Raw genomic sequence first — 7,976 nt, forward strand, 5'->3', positions numbered from 1 at the left:
AATTTTATTCTAAAATCATTTAGTTTTTATAAAGCTTTTTTAGGGTTATCCATAATAGTCTAGGCGAATTGTACCAATTTTAGGCAAAAAAGGAAAAAATTGTTATCCGGAAACTAACGACGGGAAAAGGTTTGGGGGGTATCAGGAACGAGAAAAAAATTCATGCAGGAGCAGGTTAAGGGAAGTAAAGTTTTGGGGGGGTGAAAAGGGGTGAAAAATTGTACCCTTTCGATTTACGACGAAAGTTGACGTCAACGAAAAAAATGTATAATGGAAAAGTTGTAGATAATAAAAAAATCTACAACTTTTATAGCGGCCACTTTCCCAAGTAACATTTTCTCAAGCAGTTGGTTTTTAAAATTGCCTTTTAACCGCACCAAGGTTCTGCAATAGTCATTGGCTTGCTTGATGGAACTATTTAGGTTAAATTTTGTGCTAATAGGAACTAGGAACCTTAGGTAAATTAAAAATCTAATTAGTTCTAGTCAAGTGTCAACAATAACGTTGTTATGGCCATAAACGAGGGCTTGATGGTTTTGAGATAATAAGGTTTTGGAGAGGTTATATTTCAGCATTAATTTGGCAATCAAAATTCCAATATAGAACGATTTTAGCATTAAAATTACCTATTCAGAACCATATGGTCTTGAATCAATTGCCTAACTAATTGGCACTTTATACGGCCTATTCCGGAAAATATAACATTTTTTAACACCTAAAGGATTTGCTAAAAGTCATATGGATAATAAGATAACTTTATGGGATAAGGTTTAACCAACTAGTCACAATAAAACACAGTTTGCGGACGGTCGCGACTATTAAATCCTACGTCATTTATTCTTAGAATACAGGGATGTCTTGGCACAAAATTGTAAGAAGTGGTTTTAGTTTTATTGAATCAATTCAATTCGGCAAATGCACCGATTTTTTTCCTTAAAGCAGGAGGAGGCAATGTAAGTGACAGTATTTACTCTTCAGTTTTTAGTTTGAATGTTATCGGTCTATTGTCGCTTTTTTACATTGCTTCACTGGATGCGATACCATATCTGGTTTTGCGGGTAAAGGTAAAAAAACCACGGTCGATTTGCTTATAAAAACTCGGAACTTATCAGATTTAATAAAACCTTTTTACGAGCCTAATACAGATCCAAAAACTATTGCTCGAAATTGTTGCGCTTTAATTGCATCAGTTTATAACTCTAAGGCACCGTCTATAGATTACAATTGTAATCTATACGGTGGCTAAGGATACCAGATCATCTCTAGACGATTTAAGATTTCAGCGATACAAAGTATTGACTGCAAAGACAACCTTTCAATTAGAAAAATTACCACCAACTGTTGGAGCAGCTACACAACACTCATATAGATCGTATTATCAGCTTCAAAAGTGGCTTGGAAATGAAATGAATGCGACGAAGTGGGGCTGGAAAGAAGTAGCTGTGAATAACTCTAAAATGCTCGTGCCTCGTTTTACAGACATCTCACTAATACCTGAAGAGCTATTAAAAAAAATATCTTGTAGTTGCAAAACAAATTGTTCAAGCAACCGTTGTGGAAATGCACCGTATTGTGCACACAATGTGAACACACAAGAAAATGCTCCAACGTACAAGTAATTGAAGATGATGTTAGTGATTCTGAAGACACTGTGCATGCATTCGAGCAACCAAGTATTTCCTTGGATCAAGAAAATGTAAAAAGACCGAGATTAGCTTAATAGATTTTTATAAATAAAGTCAATAAAAAAATATTTTAGATAAGAAAATGATAATTTTAATTATTTACTTTAATAAAACACATTGATTGTAATACATTTAATAATAAATAATTTCAAACATTCCTTTTTTTCATAAAATTTATTGTGTATTTTTTCTGTTATACCATCCAATCAAATACTGTGATTGATTATTTCAATTTTAAAAATATTAAAATGCATTATTATAAGTTGGTAAGCCGATAATGTATTAATTTTTTTTGGAAAATTAGGAAAACCTGTCTATTTTGCCAAAAATTTAGTCATACGGCCTTGAAGAAAGCGAATTTGGGCACAGTAACCTTCGAAAATAGACTCGGCACATTGTAAAATATTAAGTAATGTGAAATTTAATCGTAAAAATAGTAAAATCAATGAGATCCCACGCCCCTTAGTAGCCGGAGTATTAAGAATATCAATGCAATCGAATGTTTATAGTAATATTATCAAGAAATTAACTTTACGATCAAATAACAAAATATATGTTTTTTTGTATTTTTTCCCGTAGAATTCAATGGTGTAATCAGATTTTTTGTTTTTTACAAAATTTAAACAAATTCTTAACAATTATTGTAAAATTTTTTTTGAAAAAAATTTTTTTTTAGTTTTTTGCATTTTTGAGCACATTTTTAAATTGCAAGTCTATTTTTTTAATTTTATCTGAAAGTACATAAAAATAACAAACAAAATGAGATCTGGATGAACCTCCTACGACGATTTTTTGAAGGAAAAATTTTAATTGAAAAAAACGTAATTTTTTTTAAAAACCTAATATCTCGGAAAATTTTCAATATTTCGGTCTGAAAAAATTTGTGGTTTTTAAGGACACATGAAAGTATTTTTTTGCCAAGTTTGATCAAAATCAGTGTGTTTGTCCGAAAATGAAAAATAAAAAACAAAAAAATTAAAAAACAGCAATTTTTCGCGATTTTCTTGGAAATTTTGAGGTTATGTCACAAAGTGGCCTCTATAAAAGTTGTAGATTTTTTTATTATCTACAACTTTTCCATTATACATTTTTTTTTTGACGTCAACTTTCGCCGCAAATCGAAAAGGTACAATTTTTCGCCCCCCCAAAACTTTACTTCCCTTAACCTGCTCCTGCATGAATTTTTTTCTCGTTCCTGATACCCCCCCAAACCTTTTCCCGTCGTTAGTTTCCGGATAACAATTTTTTCCTTTTTTGCTTAAAATTGGTACAATTCGCCTGGACTATAAGGTTTTGTAAGGCAGGTAGGTCTACTGTTAATATTTTATTTAAATATACTTTTAGTCGAAACAATTTGAGAAAAATTCGTGTCAAATGTTAATAATAATAAAATATAAATAAAGCGATAAGAGGTTCTTAACTGCCGGATCTGTGCAAAAATAAAAAGTACCGGAATGCGTCCAGCTCGTTCGGTTGAGAATATTCAAGCTGTTCGTGAAAGTGTGGCTCAAAATTCACAAATGTCTGTTGAAAGACGTTCGCAGAATTTGGGCAGTTGCAGAACTTCAATTACATCCTTACAAGATTCAACTTACACGGGAGCCAGAACCAGCCGATCATGGACAACCCCGTACTTTCTGCAATTAGAGAGAGGAAAACAGGAGACAACAATTTTTGCAATAAAATCATTTTTAATCACGAGGCTCTTTTCCAGTTGAACGGTTACGTAAATAAACAAAATTGTCACATCTGATGAATCAATGCATGCTCAATGCGTCACAGTTTGTTGTGGTTTTTGAGTTGGAATTATCAATGGACCATATTTTTTTGCAAATGAAGCCGGCTGCTACAGTAAACAGAGAGCGATACCGAACGATGATTGATGATTTTTTATGGAGATAATGGCCATTAGATTAAAGTTACATACAGGTTCCAACAAGATAGTGCGACACGTCATACAGCACGAGACACATTCAATTTATTGCGTCCACGGTTTGGAGGGAGGATTATTTCAAGGGAACGTAACTGGCAACAAGATCATGCAATTTGTCGCCACTGGATTATTTTTTGTGGGGCTGTATAGAAAGCAAAGCTTATGAAAATCCCCAAATCATTTAACAAATGACAAGAAATTACGTAACTCCAGAAATGTGTTTAAACTTCAGCAAAAGAATTGTGTGCTGCCGAAGAAATTGTGGTGGCCACTTGGCAGATATTGCGTTTTGCATATTATTCAACATTGTCCAGCTAAACACTGCCCTAAATAATTTGCAGTTGTTATAACAACTGAATTTTATTCGTTACCGACATTTGAAACCTCTTATTAAAATACCTTTTAATATATGAAAATTGCTTTCATGGTTTTAGAGTGAAAGGTCATAAACAACTGTTTGATTTCTTAGGAAGGAATTTTTTTAAAGATTTTGAGACTATGAATTCTGATGATGTTTTTACCATATTAGACAAAATATTGAGAAATACCGACTCTGACGCAGGCGATTAGTGATGAGGAGCCTATTATAAATAAATATTAATAACTTCAGTGGGGATAAAGCGGATTTATTTAATATAAATTAATATTCAGAAGTGGGACAGTAAGGATGAATTGTCGCTTACTACTATTAGATATTGACAACTTGCAAAAAAAAAATTGTAAAACTTAAGTATTTGCCCATTTTTTGGCAATCGGGTGGCAACTATACTTCAATTTCTTGGAAGAAATAGAAACATTCTTCCAGACTCTTCGTTTCCCTTCCTGAGAAAAAATCAGGTGGCAGTATTCACTTTCCGTAACTGAAAGAGAAATTTAAAAAATAGAAAAGAAATGTAAAAAATCTTGCAAGCTCTCCTATTTTCTTTTCTCTCTGAGATGGTTAAATGCGCCCAATTGCCTGGAAAAAATTAAATATTCGTCTAGGCAAAACCCTGGAATAAAATGACAAAAATTTCAAAAATATGAAAAATTTGCATATTTCTGAAAGATAAGAACTTTGTCTATTAATGTCTGGAATACAGTTAAAAATTTATTTAAAATCTAGGAAGACATCGACAAATATTTACAATTTCGGGAAGATATAAAAAATTTGCTACAGAAGCTTAGAATAAAATTAAAATTTGGTTTATGAACAGAAACGTTTATTATTGCTATAATCCGTGCGGAAATCGGTCAATCGATTAATCTTTGATCACATTTATAGGTATTTATAGAGTTGTTTTAAACAGTACCTGTCACAAAAACCCATAAAATATGGTTATAAGCTTTGGATTTGGGCCGATAAAACGTTGTATTAAACGTCAATTTATACAGGTAAAGCTGGAGAATCTGGAAAAGAACTCAGAAGCTCGAGTAGTAAAGGATCCAATTCCTGTTTTAGTTACATTATGTCTATTTCGATAATTATTTCTAAGAGGGGAGATTTACCAAGATAAAAAACTAGAAAAAGGCTAATTTGATTGGCGCGTTTGCAAGGATGGTATATATGAAATGGAAGGATAGAAAAAAAAGTTAATTTTTTGAACTATTTAGATTCTTCTACCAGTGGTCAACAGGGGACAAAAAAACGGCATTCTAAAAGAAATTTCATGTCCACTACTGATATTCAGACAAACAGAGGTTTTACATATAAAAATATTTAGATGTGCAATAGTATTGGTGTCAACGCAAGTATGCATGCCTCCTTTTAGAATAAATGCTACCCCTGAAATACGATTCGATTCTACTACGCATATGCTGATCCACAAATCCGAAGATGTGCTTTGAAAAAAAACTATTTGTAGTAATTTAGCGTGTCATTTTTGACCCTTTTCTGATTAAATTTAAAAAAATCCGGACACAAAGGAAACATTTATACATGGTAAAAACTATCACGACTAGTCATTTATTTGATTTCTAAGTAATTTGATTCATTGTCAACTTATTAGGTTATTTTGGCAAAACTTATTCTTTTGGTTGATGATTGGAAATTTTAATCTGTAAAACGTATTTAAAGTATTTTATCTCCTCAAATTAAATTTATTTTATTGCTGTTATTTGCATTATATTTCAAATAACCGTAATGAATCATGCGCTTACTGCTAAATGTTACTCTAATTACCACATGATGTATCATCATGTAATTTTACCCTCCATACCTTCACATACAAAATGTAAGTACCGCGTACCACATATCCAAAGCTGGTAAATTCAACCCAAATAAAAAAAAAACTAAAGACATAAATTACATTTCAATGCGTCGACTAACTACAGAAATAAACACTATTAAAAGCACTCTTGGAGGCATGTAATTTGAATTCACTCGAGTAAAAGAAAACAAACAAGATATTCCTTTTAGAAATAAAATGAAATTCGTAGGTTGAAATCCGTTGAGCCGAGAAGTTGCCCAAGTGAAGAATGAAATTTTATGCTTTATTAGGAAGGATCGTGTGTTACGTAGGATAAGGTCGCACATAATTGTGTGTGCGTGGGTTTCATTTGTTGTGAGATTTAAATACAGTATAAGTATACCGACGTCGCTTATAAAAAGATGTCGCTGATTACGACGAAATCTGGGAAGTTTGGTTAGATTTATATGTAAGGCAAGTCTAAAAAAGTTTGCCTACAACGACGCCGGTTATAGCGACCAAGTCGCTTTTAGCGTCCTTACGTAAAAGATTTTTCATGTGGAAGGCCGGATATAACGACCGAACGTGTGTGATTCACACAGCAATCATTTGTAACCAATAAATACAAGTTATTCTCGGAGGAATTACCGGAACCGGAGGCCGGGAAAATACCTGTTTGTCGATCTCATAAATGCTTTTCTTTGTTTATGTACTTTTTATTTAGTGCCGGGATTATGTGCATATACGTATAGACATAGCGTATTACCTAGTGTTAAAATGAATTAAAAAAAAAAAAAAGAAAACTTTTGTCCATAGAGGGAAAATGCTTAATAATTTGCAGACTTGAGGAAGGTGAATCCAATATTGCTATTGCAAGCGAGTTAGGCTTATCGCATTCAAGTGTTTCTACAATTTGGAAGAACCGAGATGCAATAAAAAATGCATTTAATGAGAATTTGCTACTAAAGAAGAAACTTAGGTTATCCAGTTATGCAGATATAAATAAAGCATTATTTAACTGGTTTAAAGTTGAAAGAAGTAGAGGATCGCCAATTAGGCAAAAGCGGAACATTTCGGCAGGGTACTGAATAAAGGACCGGAATACACCTGCACAGAAAGTTGGATAAAACGTTTTCGAAAAAGGCATAATATTGTTTATGGAAAAATAAGTGGTGAATCTGAAATAGGAAAAGGGTATACAAGTGACCAGATTTTTAACGCAGATGAGACAGGTCTGTTCTACAAAATGCTTCCAGACATGACACTGAAATTTAATGGCGAAAAGTGCAAGGCAGGGAAAATGTCCAAAGAGAGAATTATTCTTTTTGTTGCTGCCAAGATGTCTGGGTCAGAAAAACGTAAGTTGATTGTTATTGGAAAATCAAAAAATCCCCGTTGTTTTAAAAATGTTAAGACATTACCTGTTACCTACATGTTTAAAAGCCTGGATGACTTCAGACTTGTTTATTAAGATTGGGACTCTGAGCTAATGAAGAAAAAAAAGAAAATCTTACTCCTAATAGATAATTACCCAGCGCACCCAAAAGTGTCAATTTTAAACAATATTAATATTTAATTATTGCCACCCAATACCACATCAATGCTCCAGCCAGTTGACCAAGGTATCATAAGATCTTTAAAAGTCCTTTATAGAAAGTTCCAGTTAATGAATATTATTGAAAATATTCAGTTATCTAAAGAGTCTTCCATTAATATTTTGGACGCAATATCGATGATCTCCAAAGCCTGGAATAGGGTATTATAACGAAGAATCATTAATTGTTTTAAACATGCCGGATTCCTAAAACAGACACTGGAAACTGCTGACTCTGAAGACGACATTCCTTTAGCCGAATTGGCAAGAAGAATAAGTAATGACTTTGATACAGAACAGCGTGTGCCTCTAGCTGTAACTAAAGAAAACTTCAAATTAACTGATGAATTATGGACTGATTTCATAGATTCTGATAGTCACTTAGACACAAACAGTACTTTGGGTGACGAGCAAATTGCAGCGGAGGTGCTTACAATTGAGGAAGAAGAATTTAATCCACCATTTATTGAAGAAGCTTTACGAGCAGTGAAGACCCTAAACAGTTTTGTACTATACAATAATGCGAGTGACGAAAAACTTTTAGACACAACCAGTTTTATTGAGAAAAAATAGAATCAATTTACTTCAACTCGCGT

General features: G+C 32.9%; 1 protein-coding gene across 2 annotated transcripts in view; it reads right to left on the reverse strand.

Moving 5' to 3' along the window:
* Positions 1–7,976, reverse strand: part of LOC126739889 (band 3 anion transport protein) — a 124,949-nt gene that overhangs the window by 40,830 nt on the left and 76,143 nt on the right. The gene's annotated exons all lie outside the window — the stretch shown is intronic.

Source organism: Anthonomus grandis, chromosome 8 (assembly GCF_022605725.1).
Source record: "Anthonomus grandis grandis chromosome 8, icAntGran1.3, whole genome shotgun sequence".
NCBI classification, from domain to species: domain Eukaryota; kingdom Metazoa; phylum Arthropoda; class Insecta; order Coleoptera; family Curculionidae; genus Anthonomus; species Anthonomus grandis.